This window comes from Arachis hypogaea, chromosome 20 (genome assembly GCF_003086295.3).
Source record: "Arachis hypogaea cultivar Tifrunner chromosome 20, arahy.Tifrunner.gnm2.J5K5, whole genome shotgun sequence".
NCBI lineage: Eukaryota > Viridiplantae > Streptophyta > Magnoliopsida > Fabales > Fabaceae > Arachis > Arachis hypogaea.
Window position 1 is genome coordinate 81793708 of NC_092055.1, and position 21345 is coordinate 81815052.

General features: G+C 40.8%; 2 non-coding genes across 2 annotated transcripts; one reads left to right on the forward strand and one right to left on the reverse strand.

Annotated features, from left to right (window-relative positions):
- Positions 1-11646: 11646 nt before the first annotated feature.
- LOC112787685 (small nucleolar RNA R71) lies at positions 11647-11754 on the reverse strand. The gene has a single exon (XR_003195084.1). It is a non-coding gene; the product is annotated as a small nucleolar RNA R71 (small nucleolar RNA).
- A 9106-nt stretch (positions 11755-20860) lies between these two features.
- LOC112786972 (small nucleolar RNA R71) lies at positions 20861-20968 on the forward strand. Its single transcript, XR_003194412.1, has one exon. It is a non-coding gene; the product is annotated as a small nucleolar RNA R71 (small nucleolar RNA).
- The last annotated feature ends 377 nt before the right edge of the window (positions 20969-21345 follow it).

A 21345-nucleotide genomic window follows, 5' to 3' on the forward strand; every position in this document is an offset into this window, starting at 1 on the left:
TGGACAGCTCTACAGGTGGATCACTTCACTCGAAGAAAACACCTATAGAAGCTAGAGAACTCATTGAGATGGTTGCAAACAACCAATTCATGTACACTTCTGAGAGCAATCCTGTAAACCATGGGATCCCTTAGAAGAAAGAAGTTTATGAAGTTAAAACTCTGAATGCCATATTGGCTCAGAATAAGATCTTGACCCAACAGGTCAACAAGATCTCTCAGTATTTGACTGGAATGCAAATTGCAGCTGGCAGTACTCAGGAATCTTCTTCTAAAGTAGAAGCTTATGATCCTAATCAACCCACCATGGAGGAGGTGAATTACATGGGAGAACCCTATGGAAACACCAACAATCCTTCATGGAGGAACCATCCTAACCTCTCATGGAAGAATCAATAGAAACCTCAGCAAGGTTTCAATAACAATCAAGGTGGAAGGAGCCAGAATAGGTTCAACAACGACCACCATTCCCATCTTCTCAAGGGAACACGAAAACCTCTAAGCAGAGCCTTTCTGACTTAGTTACTCTGGTTTCCAACCTCTCTAAGTCCACACTTAGTTTCATAAATGAAACAAGGTCCTCCATTACAAACTCGGAGATACAAACTCCTCCTGACATTCTTCCTAGTAACACTGAGGTGAATCTAAGAGAAGAGTGCAAGGCCATAACCATAGAGGTAGAGGCCGGATCTGGAGAATTTGGGAAGGCATTGAACGCCAGTGAAGAAGGTTTCACTGGATGTTCAACGTCCAATCTGGCAGCAAGCCTGGCACTGAACGCCAGTGAGGAACCCCTCATTGGGCGTTCAACGTCCATTCTGGCAGTAGAGCTGGCATTGAATGCCAGCCAAAGAGAACTGGTTGGGCGTTCAACTCCCAAACACCCAGGAACTCTGGCGCTAAACGCCAGTGAGGAACCCCTCACCGGGCGTTCAACGCCAAACCAAGCAGGCTTTTTGGCATTGAAGGCCAGTAAGGAACCCCCCACTGGGCGTTCAACGCCAAAACATACAATCGTTCTGGCGTTGAAGGCCGGTGAGGAACCCTTCACTGGGCATTCAACGCCCATACAGCAAGGGAAGCTGGCGTTGAACGCCAGCAAGGACATCCCTGCTGGGCGTTCAACGACCAAAAAGACAGAAGAACTGCCGTTTAACGCCAGTAAGGGTACACAGCAAGGGTGTTCAATGCCCAAAGAGCTAATAGAGCTGGCATTGAATGCCAGTAAAAGCACACCCTCTGAGTGCTTACATCCTACTCAAGAACCCTATATCTCAGAACTAAAGGTAGCCAAGGCTCACATAAAGACCATAGAGGTGCCTTTGGATGCACTCCTAAAGTGCATAAGTTCTGATGACTACTCATCCTCTGATGACGATGAAGGCATTAGGGAAGAGCAAGTTCCTCGGTACCTAGGAGCTCTAATGAAGCTGAATGCCAAGTTATTTGGTACAAAGCCTTTGGAGAAAGAACCTCCACTACTTACCAAATAACTCCATGCTTTGGTTCAACATAAGTTAGCTCAGAAGCTTCCAGATCCTGGACGCTTTGTGATTCCTTGCACCATAGGCACTATGACCTTTGAAAAGGCTCTATGTGACCTAGGGTCAAGCATAAACCTCATGCCACTCTCTGTAATGGAGAAGCTGGGAATCCTTGAGGTACAAGCTGCAAACATCTCATTAAAGATGGTAGGCAAGACAATGAAGAAGCCATATGGCTTAGTAGAGGATGTCTTGGTGAAGGTTGAAAACCACTACATCCCTACAAACTTCATTGTCTTGGACATTGGAGAGGATGAGGATGACTCTGTCATCCTTACTAGACCTTTCCTAGCCACTGCCAATGCTATCATTGATGTGGCTAAGGGAGAATTGACTCTACAACTAGGGGAGGACCACATCTTATTCAAGATGCCTCATCCCAATTCTCCCTCTAAAACAGAGATAACTGTGCAACACCTAGTGTTCCAACCCTCTCTTTCTATACAGAGCTTTACAGAACCCCCAAACATTAATTCTAAGTTTGGTGTTGGGCAGCCATCAACAAGCTCTAAGAACCAGGGTACTAGGAAGAAAGTACCTAAAGGCTGGATGGACAAAAAAGTCCCAACTGAAGGCCTCTCACTTGGCATGAGAGTTGTCTTCACTAAGAAACCAATTTTACCACATATAGTGAGTCGTGTTCTGTCTCTAGAGCATGTGGAGCTCATTCATGAGAAGACAGGAAGAAAATTTCCTATAAGGGGCAAAAATCTGAGCCCATACTCACCTTTGTAAAGAGCTAACCGTCAAGCTAATGACGTTAAAGAAGCGCTTGTTGGGAGGCAACCCAATTTTAATTAATTATTTATTTCCTTTTATTTTATTTTGTTTTTCTTTTCGGGTCATGATCATTTGTAGCAGTCAGAACAGATATAGAATTCACAGCAGTGAAAGTAGAATACTCTGGATGGAGTGTTGATTGAACTTGAACGCCAGCCAGGGAGCTCTGGCTAGGCGTCCAACGCCCCTAATGGGCAGCATTGCTGGCATTGAATGCCAGCCAGGGAGCAGCCCCTGGGCATTCAAACGCTAATGCAGAGAAGCAGGGAATATGGATTCCCTAGCCTCTCAAGACCAGTGGGTCCCACAGTATCTTTCACTACCCCACTTATTCCTACCTACTTTCACACTTCCACATACACACTTCCCTATAAACCCTAGCCCAATCACATCCAGATCACTTCCCCAAAACCATCATAACTCCCACGAACCCCCACCCACTTCAAAATTAAATTTCCCACCCAATTCCCCACCCAAGACTGAACCATAACCTACCCCTTTCCTATAAATACCCCTCACTCTAACCCTTCATACACACACCTCTTATACACTCATAAGCCCCACTGGCTCTCTCTCTCTCTCTCTCTCTCTCTCTCTCTCTCTCTCTCTCTTTCTCCTTCTATTTTCTTCTTCTACTATATTCTTCTCTTTTCTTTATTTTGCTCGAGGATGAGAAAAGTTTTAAGTTTAGTGTTGGAAAAGCAAAGCTTTTTTTTCTTTCCATTACCATTCATGGCACCCAAGGTTGAGAACCCTCTAGAAAGAGGAAAGGAAAGGCAGTAACTGCCACCGCTGAATCTTGGGAGATGGAGAGATTCATCACCAAAGCTCACTAAGACCACTTCTATGAAGTAGTGACAGAGAAGAAAGTGATCCCTGAGGTCCCTTTCAAGCTCAAGAAGAATGAGTATTTGGAAATCCGAAGAAAGATCCAGAGAAGAAGTTGGGAAGTCCTAACCAATCCTATTCAAGATATTGGGATTCTAATGGTACAAGAGTTCTATGCTAATGCCTGGGTTACTAAAACCATGACACTAGTGTGGAGCCAAATCCAAGGAATTGGAGCACTATGGTCCGAGGGAGAATCTTAGATTTCAGCCCAGAAAGTGTGAAGTTGGCGTTCTACTTGCCTCTAATACAAGGAGATCCACATCCGTACACTAGGAGAGTCAACTTTGATCAGAGATTGGATCAAGTGCTCTCTGACATCTGTGTTGAAGGAGCATAGTGGAAAAGGGATTCCTAAGGCAATCCCATTCAACTAAGAAGGCTTGACCTAAAGCCCATAGCTAGAGGGTGGTTGGAATTCATCCAACGGTCCATCATCCCTACTAGCAACCGGTCAGAAGTGACTGTTGACAGAGCTATCATGATCCATTGCATCATTGATGACTTACGTCATCTACCTCTTTCTCTTATCTAAAAGGACCATAGAATTGGTAAAATCTCATTCAAGTGATGCAATTATATGAACTATATGATGAATTTATGGGACATTGCTTTGAAATGAGTTTTGCTTGAATTTCAGATGAAGAGCACAATAGAGGATGAAACAGGGGAGCACCTTTGGCACTGTGTTTCTTGCAAGGAGCGCTCCTTCACCAGCCCAAGATAGTGCTACGCTTGTTTGAAGAGCACTACGTTCTCCTGCAGCACCATACATGCACGGGAAAAGCTACATTTTTCACCCAAGAGTGCTATGTTCTTCACCCAAGAGCGCCTGCGATAGTTTTCAAAGTTGGGGAAAATTCGGCAAGTGACGTGTTCATACCCTGGGCCGAGCTAGGTGAGCCAGGTTGGTTGAAGACAAAACGACCGACCTCTTACAAAGATTGGTCGATGCCGACCTCTACCCAAAGAGCTCGGTCAAATTGCTATAAGGGCCCAAGTAGGCCCAAAGCAGAAGATCACAACCCACTTAAAGGCGGCTGGCCTAAGATAAGGAGACCCACTGGTGCACGAAATTGTGATCACACTTTTCACAATTCTGCACAACTAACCAGCAAGTGCACTGGGTCGTCCAAGTAATACTTTACGTGAGTAAGGGTCGATCACACGGAGATTGTCGGCTTGAAGCAAGCCATGGTCATCACGTAAATCTTAGTCAAGTGGATTCAAATGGTTATGAGGTTTTGATAATTAAAAGATAAATAAAACATAAAATAAAATAAAGATACTTATGTAATTCATTGGTAGGAATTTCAGATAAGCGTTTGGAGATGCTTTGTTGCTTCTGAACCTCTGCTTTCCTATTGTCTTCTTCCAATCATGCGTGCTCCCTTCCATGGCAAGCTGTATGATCCTCTCGGATGAAAAATACCAGGTACGATCTCTGCACGGCTAATCAACTGTCAGATTTCTCGTCTCGGATGAAAAATACCAGGTACAACTACCGCACGGGTAATCATCTGTCGGTTCTCACTAGCATCAGAATAGGATCTCTCTATCCTTTTGCACATTGTCACTGCGCCCAACATTCGCAAGTTTGAAGCTCGTCACAGTCATCCCTTCCCAGATCCTACTCGGAATACCACAGACAAGGTTTAGACTTTCCGGATCTCAGAAATGCTGCCAATTGGTTCTAGCCTATACCACGAAGGTTCTAATCTGACGGACTCGATCCGTGTATTAGAGACCCAAGAGAATATACTCCGGCTGTCATCCATTGACTATGTTGAACATCATGTAGACCACTTATGGTTGTCAGGCACGCGAATCTTGGCTAAGCGAGTAACAAAGATAGTGGGTGATTGTCACGGGTCACCCCTTCATTCTGACTTAACTGAATTAAGTACGAGAGTATATCTTGGAGAAGAAGTAGGCATGAATTGAATGAGAAACAATAGTACTTGCATTAATTTATGAAGAACAGAAGAGCTCCGCACCTTAATCTATGAGGTGTAGAAACTCCACCATAGAAAATACATAAGAGAAAAAGGTCTAGGCATGGCCGAATAGCCAGCCTCCAAGTCCAGAGATGATCAAAAGATACGAATACAATGGTAAAAAGTGCTATTTATACTAAACTAGTAACCTAGGTTTACAAAATATGAGTAACTAAGTGCATATAGTATAGAAATCCACTTCCAGAGCCCACTTGGTGTGTGCTTGGGCTGAGCATTGAAGCTTTCACGTGCATAGGCCATTCTTGGAGTTAAACGCCAGCTTGGGTGCCAGTTTGGGCATTTAACTCCAGTTTTGGTGCCAGTTCTGGCGTTTTACTCCAGAAAAGGGTCTCTAGTTGGCGTTTTAACGCCAGTTTGGGCCATCAAATCTCGGGCAAAGTATGGACTATTATATATTACTGGAAAGCCCAAGATGTCTAACAATTGGGCTTCTGTAGCTCCAGAAAATCTACTTCGAGTGTAGGAGGGTCAAAATCCAACAGCATCTGCAGTCCTTTCTTAGCCTCTGAATCAGATTTTTGCTCAGGTCCCTCAATTTCAGCCAGAAAATACCTAAAATCACAGAAAAACACACAAACTCATAGTAAAGTCCAGAAATGTGATTTTTGCATTAAAACTAATAAAAATATAATAAAAAGTAACTAAAACATACTAAAAACTATGTAAAAACAATGCCAAAAAGGGCATAAATTATCTGCTCATCACAACACCAAACTTAAATTGTTTCTTGTCCCCAAGCAACTAAAAACAAAACAGGATAAAAAGAAGAGAATATACAATAAATCCCAAAATTATCAATGACGATTAGTTTTAATTAGATGAACGGGGCTAGTGGCTTTTTTTTTCTTAACAGTTTTGGCATCTCACTTTATCCTTTGAAGTTCAGAATGATTGGCATCCATAGGAACTCAGAATTCAGATAGTGTTATTGATTCTCCTAGTTCAGTATGTTGATTCTTGAACACAGCTACTTTATGAGTCTTGGCCGTGACCCTAAGCATTTTGTTTTCCAGTCTTACTACCGGATACATAAATGCCACAGACACATAACTGGGTGAACCTTTTCAGATTGTGACTCAGCTTTGCTAGAGTCCCCTGTTAGAGGTGCCCATAGCTTTTAAGCACACTCTTTTTGCTTTGGACCATGACTTTAACCTCTCAGTCTTAAGCTTTTCACTTGACACCTTCACGCCACAAGCACATGGTTAGGGACAGCTTGATTTAGCCGCTTAGGCCAGGATTTTATTCCGTTGGGCCCTCCTATCCATTAATGCTCAAAGCCTTGGATCCTTTTTACCCTTGCCTTTTTGGTTTAAAGGGTTATTGGCTTTTTTTGCTGGCTTTTTCTTTTTCCTTCTTTTTTTTTCTTTATTTTCCCCATTTTTTTCTTTTTTTGCAAGCTTTGTGTTTTTCACTGCTTTTTCTTGCTTCAAGAATCAATTTTATGACTTTTCAGATTATCAATAACATTTCTCCTTTTTCATTATTCTTTCAAGAGCCAACAATTTTAACATTCATAAAATTCAATATAAAAAATATGCACTGTTCAAGCATTCATTCTGAAAACAACAAGTATTGCCACCACATCAAAATAATTAAACTAATTTCAACATAGAATTTGAAATTCGTGTAGTTCTTTTTCTTTTTCAGAAAATATTTTTCATTTAAGAAAGGTGAAAGATTCATGGAATCATTCATAGCTTTAAGACATAGACACTAAACACTAATGATCATGTAATAAAGACAAAAACATAGACAAAACATAAGGTATAGAAATCGAAAACAGAAAAATAAGAACAAGGAAATTAAAGAACGGGTCCACCTTAGTGACGGCGGCTAGTTCTTCCTCTTGAAGATCCTATGGAGTGCTTGAGCTCCTCTATGTCTCTTCCTTGCCTTTTTTGCTCCTCTCTCATGGCCTTTTGGTCCTCTCTGATTTCATTGAGTATAATGGAGTGCTCTTGGTGCTACATCCTTAGTTGCTCCATGTTAGAACTCAAATCTCCTAAAGAGGTGTTGAGTTGCTCCCAATAGTTTTGTGGAGGAAAGTGTATCCCTTGAGGCATCTCAGGGATTTCTTGATGAGGAATTTCCTCATGCTCTTTTTGAGGTCCATGAGTGGGCTCTCTTGTTTGCTCCATCCTCTTCTTAGTGATGGGCTTGTCCTCTTCAATGAGGGTGTCTTCCTCTATGACAACTCTGACTGAATTGCATCAGTGACAGATGAGATGAGGGAAGGCTAACCTTGCTAAAGTGGAGGGCTTGTCAGCCACCTTGTATAGTTCTAGAGATATGATCTCATGAACTTCTACTTCCTCTCCAATCATGATACTATAGATCATGATAGCCCGGTCCACAGTAACTTCAGACTGGTTGCTAGTAGGAATGATAGAGTGTTGGATGAACTCTAACCATCCTCCAGCCACGGGTTTGAGGTCAGGCCTTCTCAATTGAACCAGTGATGAGCGGATAATTTATATGCTTTTTGGCATTGTTTTTAGTATGTTTTTAGTAGGATCTATTTACTTTTAGGGATGTTTTCATTAGTTTTTATGTTAAATTCACATTTCTGGACTTTACTATGAGTTTGTGTGTTTTTCTATGATTTCAGGTATTTTCTGGCTGAAATTGAGGGACTTGAGCAAAAATCAGCTTCAGAGGTTGAAGAAGGACTGCTGATGCTGTTGGATTCTAACCTCCCTGCACTCAAAGTGGATTTTCTGGAGCTACAGAACTCAAAATGGCGCGCTTTCAATTGGGTTGGAAAGTAGACATCCAGGGCTTTCCCGCAATGTATAATAGTCCATACTTTGGCTGAGTTTAGATGACGTAAAAGGGCGTTGAACGCAAGTTCTACGCTGCTGTCTGGAGTTAAACGCCAGAAACAAGTCACAAACCAGAGTTGAACGCCAGAAATATGTTACAACCTGGCGTTCAACTCCAAAAAGAGCCTCTGCACGTGTAACATTCAAGTTCAGCCCAAGCACACACCAAATGGGCCCCGGAAGTGGATTTATGCATCAATTACTTACTTCTGTAAACCCTAGTAGCTAGTTTATTATAAATAGGACTTTTTACTATTGTATTAGATATCCTGGATTGTATTTTTGATACTGTAATCACGTTTTAGAGGGCTGGCCATTCGGCCATGCCTGGACCTTTCACTTATGTATTTTTAACGGTAGAGTTTCTACACTCCATAGATTAAGGTGTGGAGCTCTGCTGTTCCTCAAAGATTAATGCAAAGTACTACTGTTTTCTATTCAATTCATCTTATTTCGCTTCTAAGATATTCATTCGCACTTCAACCTGAATGTGATGAACGTGACAATCATCATCATTTCCTATGAACGCGTGCCTGACAACCACCTCCGTTCTACCTTAGATTGAATGAGTGTCTCTTAGATCTCTTAATCGGAATCTTCGTGGTGTAAGCTAGAATGATGGCGGCATTCAAGAGAATCCGGAAAGTCTAAACCTTGTCTGTGGTATTCCGAGTAGGATTCAATGATTGAATGACTGTGACGAGCTTCAAACTCGCGAGTGCTGGGCGTAGTGACAGACGCAAAAGGAGGGTGAATCCTATTCCAGCATGATCGAGAACCTCAGATGATTAGCCGTGCCCTGACAGGGCATCTTCGACCATTTTCACAAGAGGAGGGGATGTAGCCACTGACAACGGTGATGCCCTTGCATAAAGCCAGCCATGGAAAGGAGTAAGACTGATTGGATGAAGACAGCAGAAAAGTAGAGATTCAGAGGAACGATTGCATCTCCATACGCTTATCTGAAATTCTCACCAATGATTTGCATAAGTGTTTCTGTCCTTATTTTATTGTATCTATTTTTGAAAACTCCATAACCATTTTATATCCGCCTGACTGAGATTTACAAGGTGACCATAGCTTGCTTCATACCAACAATCTCCGTGGGATTCGACCCTTACTCACGTAAGGTATTACTTGGACGACCCAGTGCACTTGCTGGTTAGTTATGCGAAGTTGTGAAGATATGTAATGATTCACAACCTGAGTAACAATTTTGCATACCAAGTTTTTGGCACCGTTGTCGGGAATTGTTCGAGTTTGGACAACTGACGGTTCATCTTGTTGCTCAGATTAGGTAATTTTCTTTTTGTTTTATTTTCAAAAATTTTTCAAAAAAATCTTTCAAAAATTTCTCCTTTGTTTTCGAAAAAGTTTTAAAATAAAAAAAAATGTTTTCAAAAATATATTTTTCTTCAGAATTTTTAAGAGTGAATTCTAGTGTTTCATAAAGCATGTTGAAGCCTGGCTGGCTGTAAAGCCATGTCCAATTCTTCTGACTGTAGGGAATGTCAGGCGTGTCATGTCTGAGTTACATACTAAAGCTTGGCTGGCTATTAAGCCATGCCTGACCCTTTGATTGGAGCTTTAGACTAAAAAGCATAAGATTCCTAGAATTTATATTAAAAATTTTGGAATCCTTATTTTTATTTTTCACAATAATTTTCGAAAAAAATACAAAAAAAAAATTAGAAAATCATAAAAATAAAAAATATTTCATGTTTCTTGTTTGAGTCTTGAGTCAAGTTGAAAGTTTGGTGTCAATTGCATATTCATCTTGCATTTTTTTCGAAAATTCATGCATTCATAGTGTTCTTCATGATCTTCAAGTTGTTCTTGGTAAGTCTTCTTGTTTGATCTTTGCATTTGCATGTTTTGTGTCTTTTCTTGTTTTTCATATGCATTCCTGAATTCTTTATGTCTAAGCATTAAAGAATTCTAAGTTTGGTGTCTTGCATGTTTTCTTTGCATTAAAAATTTTTCAAAAATGTGTTCTTGATGTTCATCATGATCTTCATAGTGTTCTTGGTGTTCATCTTGACATTCATAGCATTCTTGCATGCATTCATTGTTTTGATCCATAACTTTCATGCATTGCATAATTTTTATGTTTTTCTCTCTCATAAAAAAAAATTCAAAAATCAAAAAAATATCTTTCCCTTTTTCTCTCTTAGAATTTCGAAAATTAGATTTGACTTTTTCAAAAATTTTTAAAATCTAGTTGTTTTTATGAGTCAAATCAAATTTTCAATCTAAAAATCTCATCTTTTTCAAAATCTTTTTCAAAAATCAAATCTTTTTCATTTTTCTTAGTTATTTTCGAAAATTTTAAAAATATTTTTCAAAAATCTTTTTCTTATTTTTGTATCAAATTTTCAAAAATAACAATAACAATTAATATTTTGATTCAAAAATTTCAAGTTTGTTACTTACTTTTTAAGAAAGATTCAAACTTTGAGTTCTAGAATCATATCTTGTGACTTCTTGTGAATCAAGTCATTAATTGTGATTTTAAAAATCAAATCTTTTTCAAAAACTAATTTCAAAAATATCTCCTTATCTTATCTTTTTCAAAAATTTGATTTCAAAATATCTTTTCTAACTTCCTAACTTCTTATCTTTTCAAAATTTGTTTCAACTAACTAACTAACTTTTTGTTTGTTTCTTATCTTTTTCAAAACCACCTAACTAACTCTCTCTCTCTCTAATTTTCAAAAATATCTTCCCTCTTTTTCAAAATTTCTTTTTAATTAACAAATTATTTTATTTTTTATTTGAATTTTTGAAAAAAAAAACTATTAACCTTTTTCAAAAACTATTTTCGAAAATCACTAACTCTTTTTCAAAAATTATTTTCGAAAATCCTCTCCCTCTCTCTCATCTTATTCTATTTATTTATTCATCTACTAACATCTCTTCCTCACATCACTCACCAAATTCGAACCCCCTCCTCTATCTGTGTTCGAATTGTTTTCTTCTTTTTCTACTAACAATAAGGAACCTCTTTACTGTGACATAGAGGATTCCTCTTCTTTTCTTTTTCTCTTCTCTTTCTTATGAGCAGGGACAAAAAAAAGGCATTCTTGTTGAAGCTGATCCAGAACTTGAAAGGACTCTGAAGAGGAAACTAAGAGAAGCTAAATTACAACAATCCAGAGACAACCTTATTGAAAATTTCGAACAAGTAAAGGAGATGGCAGCCGAACCCAACAACAATAATGCAAGGAGGATGCTTGGTGACTTTACTGCACCTAATTCCAATTTACATGGAAGAAGCATCTCCATTCCTGCTATTGGAGCAAACAACTTTGAGCTGAAACCTCAGCTAGTTTCTCTGATGCAGCAGAACTGCAAGTTTCATGGACTTCCATCTGAAGATCCTTTTCAGTTCTTAACTGAATTCTTGCAGATCTGTGATACTGTTAAGACTAATGGAGTAGATCCTGAAGTCTACAGGCTCATGCTTTTCCCTTTTGCTGTAAGAGACAGAGCTAGAATATGGTTGGACTCTCAACCCAAAGACAGCCTGAACTCTTGGGATAAGCTGGTCACGGCTTTCTTAGCCAAGTTCTTTCCTCCTCAAAAGCTGAGCAAGCTTAGAGCTGATGTTCAAACCTTCAGACAGAAAGAAGGTGAATCCCTCTATGAAGCTTGGGAAAGATACAAGCAGCTGACCAAAAAGTGTCCTTCTGACATGCTTTCAGAATAGACCATCCTGGATATATTCTATGATGGTTTATCTGAGCTATCAAAGATGTCATTGGATAATTCTACAGATGGATCTATTCACCTAAAGAAAATGCCTGCAGAAGCTCAAGAACTCATTGACATGGTTGCTAATAACCAGTTTATGTACACTTCTGAGAGGAATCCTGTGAGTAATGGGACGTCTATGAAGAAGGGAGTTCTTGAAATTGATACTCTGAATGCCATATTGGCTCAGAATAAAATATTGACTCAGCAAGTCAATATGATTTCTCAGAGTCTGAATGGAATGCAAGCTGCATCCAACAGTACTCAAGAGGCATCTTCTGAGGAAGAAGCTTATGATCCTGAGAACCTTGCAATAGCAGAGTTAAAATACATGGGTGAACCATATGGAAACACCTACAATCTATCATGGAGAAATCACCCAAATCTCTCATGGAAGGATCAAAAGTCTCAACAAGGCTTTAATAATGGTGGAAGAAATAGGTTTAGCAATAGCAAGCCTTTTCCATCATCCACTTAGCAACAGACAGAGAATTCTGAGCAGAATCCATCTAGCTTAGCAAATTTAGTCTCTGATCTATCTAAGGCCACTGTGAGTTTCATGAATGAAACAAGGTCTTCCATTAGAAATTTGGAAGCACAAGTGGGCCAGCTGAGTAAAAGGATCACTGAAATCCCTCCTAGTACTCTCCCAAGCAATACAGAAGAGAATCCAAAAGGAGAGTGCAAGGCCATTGAATTAATTACCATGGCCGAACCCACAAAAGAGGAGAAGGACGTGAATCCCAAGGAAGAAGACCTCCTGGGACGTCCAGTGATCAATAAGGAGCTTCCCTCTGAGGAACCAAAGGACTCTGAGGCTCATCTAGAGACCATAGAGATTCCATTGAACCTCCTTATGCCATTCATGAGCTCTGATGAGTATTCCTCTTCTGAAGAAAATGAGGATGTTACTGAAGAGCAAGCTGCCAAGTTCCTTGGTGCAATCATGAAGCTAAATGCCAAATTATTTGGTATTAAAACTTGGGAAGATGAACCTCCCTTGTTCACCAATGAACTAAGTGATCTAGATCAACTGACATTGCCTCAGAAGAAACAGGATCCTGAAAAGTTCATAATACCTTGTACCGTAAGCACCATGATCTTTAAGGCTCTGTATGACCTTGGTTCAGGGATAAATCTCATGCCCCTCTCTATAATAGAGAAACTGGGAATCTATGGGGTGCAAGCTGCTAAAATCTCGTTAAAGATGGCAGACAATTCAAGAAAACAGGCTTATGGACAAGTAGAGGACATGTTAGTAAAGGTTGAAGGCCTTTACATCCCTGCTGATTTCATAGTCCTGGATACTGGAAAGGAAGAGGATGAATCCATCATCCTAGGAAGACCTTTCCTAGCCACAGCAAGAGCTGTGATTGATGTGGACAGAGGAGAATTGATCCTTCAATTAAATAAGGACAACCTTGTGTTTACAACTCAAAGATCTCTCTCTGCATCCATGGAGAGGAAGCAGAAAAAGCTTCTCTCAAAGCAGAGTCAAACAAAGCCCCCACAGTCAAACTCTAAGTTTGGTGTTGGGAGGCCACAACCAAATTCTAAGTTTGGTGTCAAAACCCCATATCCAAACTCTAAGTTTGGTGTTGGGAGGTCTCAACAAAGCTCTGCACATCTGTAAGGCTCCATGAGAGCCCACTGTCAAGCTATTGACATTAAAGAAGCGCTTGTTGGAAGGCAACCCAATTTTTATTTATCTAACTATATTTTTCTCAGTTATATGTCTTTATAGGTTCATGATCATGTGGAGTCACAAAATAAATATAAAAATTGAAAACGGAATCAAAAACAGCAGAAGAAAAATCACACCCTGGAGGAAGACCTTACTGGCGTTTAAACGCCAATAAGAAGCATGTTTTGGGCGTTCAACGCCAGAACAGAGCATGGTTCTGGCGCTGAACGCCAGAAATGGCAACAAATGGGCATTTGAACGCCAGAATTGCACCCTGGAGGAGAGCTGGCGCTGAACGCCCAGAACAAGCACCACTCTGGCGCTGAACGCCCAGAGTTGTGTGCAAGGAAATTTTGCATGCCCAATTTGGTGCAAGTTTGTAAATCCTTGAACACCTCAGGATCTGTAGACCCCACAGGATCCCCACCTACCTCCACTCACTTCTTCTCACTCCTCTTTCACACAATCCCATAAACACTCTTCCCCAAAACCCTTTACCAATCACCTCAATCTCTCTTCCCCATCACCTCTTCACCACTCACATCCATCCACTCTTCCCCATAAACCTACCTCATAAACTCCATCTACCTTCAAAGTTCAAAATCAATTTCCCACCCAAACCCACCCTAATTGGCCGAACCTTCACCCCTCTCCCTTCCCTATATATAGCCCTCCATTCGTCCTCATTTTCACACAACACAACCCTCTCTTCTCTTCTTGGCCGAAACACAACCCCTTCTCCCTCTCCTCCATTTCTTCTTCTTATTCATCTATTCTTTCTTCTCTTGCTCGAGGGCGAGCAAAATTCTAAGTTTGGTGTGGTAAAAGCATAAGCTTTTTGTTTTTCCATTACCATTGATGGCACCTAAGACCGGAGAATCCTCTAGAAAAGGGAAAGGGAAGACAAAAGCTTCCACCTCCGAGTCATGGGAGATAGAAAGGTTCATCTCCAAAGCCCATCAAGACCACTTCTATGATGTTGTGGCCAAGAAGAAGGTGATCCTCAAGGTCCCTTTCAAACTCAAAAGAAATGAGTATCCGGAGATCCGACATGAAATTCAAAGAAGAGGTTGGGAAGTTCTAACAAATCCCATCCAACAAGTCGGCATCCTAATGGTTCAAGAGTTCTATGCCAATGCATGGATCACCAAGAACCATGATCAAAGTAAGAACCCGGATCCAAAGAACTATGTTACAATGGTTCGGGGGAAATACTTAGATTTTAGTCTGGAGAATGTGAGGTTGGCGTTCAACTTGCCAAACATGGAAGAAAACGCACGCCCCTACAGAAGGAGAGTCAACTTTGATCAAAGGTTGGATCAAGTTCTTATGGACACATGTGTGGAAGGAGCTCAATGGAAGATTGACTCCAAAGGCAAGCCGGTTCAACTAAGAAGATTGGACCTCAAGCCTGTAGCTAGAGGATGGTTGGAGTTCATTCAATGCTCAATCATTCCCACTAGCAACCGGTCTGAAGTTACTATAGACCGGGCCATCCTGATCCATAGCATCATGATTGGAGAAGAGGTGGAAGTTCATGAGATTATACCTCAAGAACTCTACAAAGTGGCTGACAAGTCCTCCACTATGGCAAGGTTAGCCTTTCCTCACCTCATCTGCCACCTATGCAATTCGGCTGGGATTGACATAGAGGGAGATATCCTCATTAAAGAGGACAAGCCCATCACTAAGAAAAAGATGGAGCAAGCAAGAGAGCCCATTCATGGAGTTCAAGAGGCGCATGAAGCTCATCACCATGAGATCCCAGAGATGCCTTAAATGCATTTTCCTCCACAAAACTATTGGGAGCTGGTGCACGAAATTGTGATACATATCCATGGCTTCAAAGGCCTGGTACTCTGATCTAGTTTTATTGTCTGTCACAACTTCGATACAACTAACCAGCAAGTGCACTAGGTCGTCCAAGTAATACCTTACGTGAATAAGGGTCGAATCCCACGGAGATTGTTGGTATGAAGCAAGCTATGGTCACCTTGTAAATCTCAGTCAGGCAGATATAAAGTGATAATGGTGTTTTCGAATATTATATAATAAAATAGGGATAGAGATACTTATGTAAATCATTGGTAGGAATTTCAGATAAGCAAATGGAGATGCTTTTCGTTCCTCTGAACCTCTGCTTTCCTGCTATCTTCATCCAATCAGTCTTACTCCTTTCCATGGCTGGCTTTATGTGATACATCACCAATGTCAATGGCTACTTTCGGTCATCTCTCGGGAAAATGATCCAATGCCCTGTCACGGCACGGCTAATCGTCTGGAGGCATCACCCTTGCCAATGGCTTCATCTTATCCTCTCAGTGAATAATATGCTCACGCACCCTGTCACGGCACAGCTATTCATCTGTCGGTTCTCGATCATGCTGGAATAGGATTTACTATCCTTTTGCGTCTGTCACTAACGCCCTGCAATCGCGAGTTAGGAGCTCGTCACAGTCATTCAATCATTGAATCCTACTCGGAGTACCACAGACAAGGTTTAGACTTTCCGGATTCTCTTGAATGCCGCCATCATTCTAGCTTACGCCACGAAGATTCTGGTTAGGAGATCTAAGAGATACTCATTCTAGCTTATTTCATGTAGAACAGAAGTGTTTGTCAGGCACGCGTTCATAAGGGAGAAGGATGATGAGCGTCACACATAATCATCACCTTCATCACGTTCTTGGGTGCGAATGGATATCTTAGAAGCGAAATAAGAAGAATTGAATAGAAAACAGTAGTACTTTGCATTAATCTTTGAGGAACAGCAGAGCTCCACACCTTAATCTATGGAGTGTAGAAACTCTACCGTTGAAAATACATAAGTGAAGGTCCAGGCATGGCCGAGATGGCCAGCCCCCTAAACGAGATCAATAGTCTCCTAAGATGAACAATGGAATAAAACTGAGACCAAAGATGCCTAATACAATAGTAAGAGGTCCTATTTATAATAAACTAGCTACTAGGGTTTACATGAGTAAGTAATTGATGCATAAATCCACTTCCGGGGCCCACTTGGTGTGTGTTTGGGCTGAGCTTAAGTGTTCCACGTGCAGAGGCCATTTGTGGAGTTGAACGCCAGTTTTTGTGCCAGTTTGGGCGTTCAACTCTGGTTTTGGATCCTTTTCTGGCGCTGGACGCCAGATTTGGGTAGAAAGCTGGCGTTGAACGCCTGTTTACGTCGTCAATTCTTGGCCAAAGTATGGACTATTATATATTGCTGGAAAGCCCTGGATGTCTACTTTCCAACGCAATTGGAAGCGCGCCATTTCGAGTTCTGTAGCTCCAGAAAATCCACTTTGAGTGCAGGGAGGTCAGAATCCAACAGCATCAGCAGTCCTTTTTCAACCTCTGAATCTGATTTCTGCTCAAGTCCCTCAATTTCAGCCAGAAAATACCTGAAATCACAGAAAAACACACAAACTCATAGTAAAGTCCAGAAATGTGAATTTAACATAAAAACTAATGAAAACATCCCTAAAAGTAACTAGATCCTACTAAAAACATACTAAAAACAATGCCAAAAAGCGTATAAATTATCCGCTCATCACAACACCAAACTTAAATTGTTGCTTGTCCCCAAGCAACTGAAAATCAAATAGGATAAAAAGAAGAGAATATACTATAAATTCCAAACTATCAATGAAACAGAGCTTCAATCATATGAGCGGGACTTATAGCTTTTTGCCTCTTGAATAGTTTTGGCATCTCACTTTATCCATTGAGGTTCAGAATGATTGGCATCTATAGGAACTTCAGATTTCGAATAGTGTTATTGACTCTCCTAGTTCAGTATGATGATTCTTGAACACAGCTTCTTTATGAGTATTGGCCGTGGCCCTAAGCACTTTGTTTTCCAGTATTACTACCGGATACATAAATGCCACAGACACATAATTGGGTGAACCTTTTCAGATTGTGACTCAGCTTTGCTAAAGTCCCCAATTAGAGGTGTCCAGGGTTCTTAAGCACACTCTTTTTTTTTTGCTTTGGACCTTGACTTTAACCGCTCAGTCTCAAGCTTTCACTTGACACCTACACGCCACAAGCACATGGTTAGGGACAGCTTGGTTTAGCCGCTTAGACCAGGATTTTATTCCTTTAGGCCCTCCTATCCACTAATGCTCAAAGCCTTGGGATCCTTTTTATTTGCCCTTGCCTTTTAGTTTTAAGGGTTATTGGCTTTTTTTGCTTGCTTTTTTTTTCTTTTTCTTTCTATTTTTTTTTTTCGCCCCTTTTTTTTTCTGCAAGCTTTGTTTCTTTGCTGCTTTTTCTTGCTTCAAGAATCATTTTTATGATTTTTCAGATTATCAAATAACATGTCTCCTAGTCATCATTCTTTCAAGAGCCAACATATTTAACATTCTTAAACAACAACTTCAAAAGACATATGCACTGTTCAAGCATACATTCAGAAAACAAGAAGCATTGTCACCACATCAATATAATTAAGCTAAGTTCAAGGATAAATTCGAAACTCATGTACTTCTTGTTCTTTTGAATTAAAACATTTTTCATTTAAGAGAGGTGATGGATTCATAGGACATTCATAACTTTAAGACAAAGTTACTAACTACTAATGATCATGTAATGAAGACACAAACCTAGATAAGCACATAACATAGAAAACGAAAAACAGAAAAAGTAAGAACAAGGAATGAGTCCACCTTAGTGATGTCCTTGAGCTCTTCTATGTCTCTTCCTTGTCTTTGCTGCTCCTCCTTCATTGCTTTTAGATCTTCTCTGATTTCATGAAGGATGATGGAGTACTCTTGATGTTCCACCCTTAGTTGCTTCCAATAATTGTGTGGAAGAAAATGTATCCCCTGAGGTATCTCAGGGATCTCTTGATTTGCAGTCAAATGTTCTACCACTGAGCTATAGACCCTTGATGGAAGCTTTTGTCTTCCCTTTCCTCTTTCTGGAGGTTTCTCTAGCCTTAGGTGCCATCAATGGTTATGGAAAAAACAAAAAAAGCTATGCTTTTACCACACCAAACTTAGAATGTTGCTCGCCCTCGAGCAAAAGAAGAAAGAATAGAAGAATAAGAAGATATGGAGGAGATAGATGGGAGTGTGTATTCGGCCATATGGGTGGGATTGGGTGGGAGAGAGATGTTGAATTTTGAAGGTAGTGGGTGTATGGATGTGAGTGGTAAATGGAAAGAGAGATGATGAGGTAGGTGGAGATCCTGTGGGGTCCACAGATCCTGAGATGATCCTGTGGGGTCCACAGATCCTGAGGTGTCAAGGCATTTACATCCCTGCACCAATTTAGGCATGTAAAATGCCCTTGCACACAACTCTGGGCGTTCAGCGCCAGGTTGGTGCCCATTTTGGGCGTTCAACGCCCCTTTGCTGCCATTTCTGGCGTTGAACGCCAGAACCATGCTTGTTCTGGGCGTTCAGCGCCAGGATGCTCCCATTCTAGGCGTTCAGCGCGAGAACTATGCTCTATTCTGGCGTTTGAACGCCAGACAGATGCTCCTCCAGGGTGTGATTTTTCTTCTACTGTTTTTGATTCCGTTTTTAATTTTTTTATTTATTTTGTGACTCCACATGATCATGAACCTAAGAAAACATGAAAAACAATAAAAATAAGAATTAGATAAACATTGGGTTGCCTCCCAACAAGCGCTTCTTTAATGTCAATAGCTTGACAGTGGGCTCTCATGGAGCCTCACAGATGTGCAGAGCTTTTGTTGAGACTCTCCAACACCAAACTTAGAGTTTGGATATGGGAGTTCAACACCAAACTTAGAGTTTGGTTGTGGCCTCCCAACATCAAACTTAGGGTTTGGCTGTGGGGACTCTGGTTGACTCTGCTTTGAGAGAAGCTTTTCAAGCTTCCTCTCCATGGTTGCAGAGGGAGATCCTTGAGTTTTGAATACAAGGGAGTTCTCATTCCATTGAAGGACTATTTCACCTCTATCAACATCAATCACAGCTCTTGCTGTGGCTAGGAAAGGTCTTCCTAGGATGATGGATTCATCCTCTTCCTTTCCAGTATCCAGGACTATGAAATCAGCAGGGATGTAAAGGCCCTCAACCTTTACTAACACGTCCTCTACTTGTCCATAAGCCTGTCTTCTTGAGTTGTCTGTCATCTCTAATGAGATTTTAGCAGCTTGCACTCCATAGATTCCCAGTTTTTCTATTACAGAGAGGGGCATGAGGTTTATTCCTGAACCAAGGTCACACAGAGCCTTAAAGATCATGGTGCCTATGGTACAGGGTATTATGAACTTTCCAGGATCCTGTCTCTTCTGAGGCAATGTCAGTTGATCCAAATCACTTAGTTCATTGATGAACAAGGGGGGTTCAACCTCCCAAGCATCAATGCCAAATATTTTGGCATTCAGCTTCATGATTGCACCAAGAAACTTGGCAGTTTGCTCTTCAGTAACATCCTCATTCTCTTCAGAAGAGGAATACTCATCAGAGCTCATGAAGGGCATAAGGAGGTTCAATGGAATCTCTATGGTCTCTAGATGAGTCTCAGATTCCTTTGGTTCCTCAGAGGGAAGCTCCTTATTGATCACTGGACGTCCCAGGAGGTCTTCCTCCTTGGGATTCACGTCCTCTCCTCTCCTCACAGGTTCGGCCATGGCGCTTATGTCAATGGCCTTGCACTCTCCTTTTGGATTCTCTTCTGTATTGCTTGGGAGAGTACTAGGAGGGATTTCAGTGATCCTTTTACTCACTTGGCCCACTTGTGCTTCTAGATTTCTAATGGAAGACCTTGTTTCATTCATGAAACTTACAGTGGCCTTAGATAGATCAGAGACTAGATTTGCTAAATTAGAAGCATTTTGTTCAGAGTTCTCTGTCTGTTGCTGAGTTGATGATGGAAAAGGTTTGCCATTGCTAAACCTGTTTCTTCCACCATTATTAAAGCCTTGTTGAGGCTTTTGATCCTTCCATGAGAAATTTGGATGATTTCTCCATGTTGAGTTATAGGTGTTTCCATAAGGTTCACCTAAGTAATTTACCTCTGCTATTGCAGGGTTCTCAGGATCATAGGCTTCTTCTTCAGGAGAAGCCTCTTGAGTACTGTTGGATGCAGCTTGCATTCCATGCAGACTCTGAGAGATCATATTGACTTGTTGAGTCAATATTTTATTCTGAGCCAATATGGCATTCAGAGTATCAACCTCAAGAACTCCCTTCTTCATAGGCGTCCCATTACTCACAGGACTCCTTTCAGAAGTGTACATGAACTGGTTATTAGCAACCATGTCAATGAGTTCTTGAGCTTCTGCAGGCGTTTTCTTTAGGTGAGTGGATCCACCTGCAGAAGTGTCCAGTGACATCTTTGATAGCTCAGATAAACCATCATAGAATATATCCAGGATGGTCCATTCTGAAAGCATGTCAGAAGGACACTTTTTGGTCAACTGTTTGTATCTTTCCCAAGCTTCATAGAGGGATTCACCTTCTTTCTGTCTGAAGGTATGAACATCAGCTCTAAGCTTGCTCAGCTTTTGAGGAGGAAAGTACTTGGCTAAGAAAGCCGTGACCAGCTTATCCCAAGAGTTTAGGCTGTCTTTGGGTTGAGAATTCAACCATAATCTAGCTTTGTCTCTTACAGCAAAAGGGAAAAGCATGAGCCTGTAGACTTCAGGATCTACTCCATTAGTCTTAACAGTATCACATATCTACAAGAATTCAGTTAAGAACTGAAAAGGATCTTCAGATGGAAGTCCATGAAACTTGCAGTTCTGCTGCATCAGAGAAACTAATTGAGGTTTCAGCTCAAAGTTGTTTGCTCCAATGGCAGGAATGGAGATGCTTCTTCCATGTAAATTGGAATTAGGTGCAGTGAAGTCACCAAGCATCTTCCTTACATTAT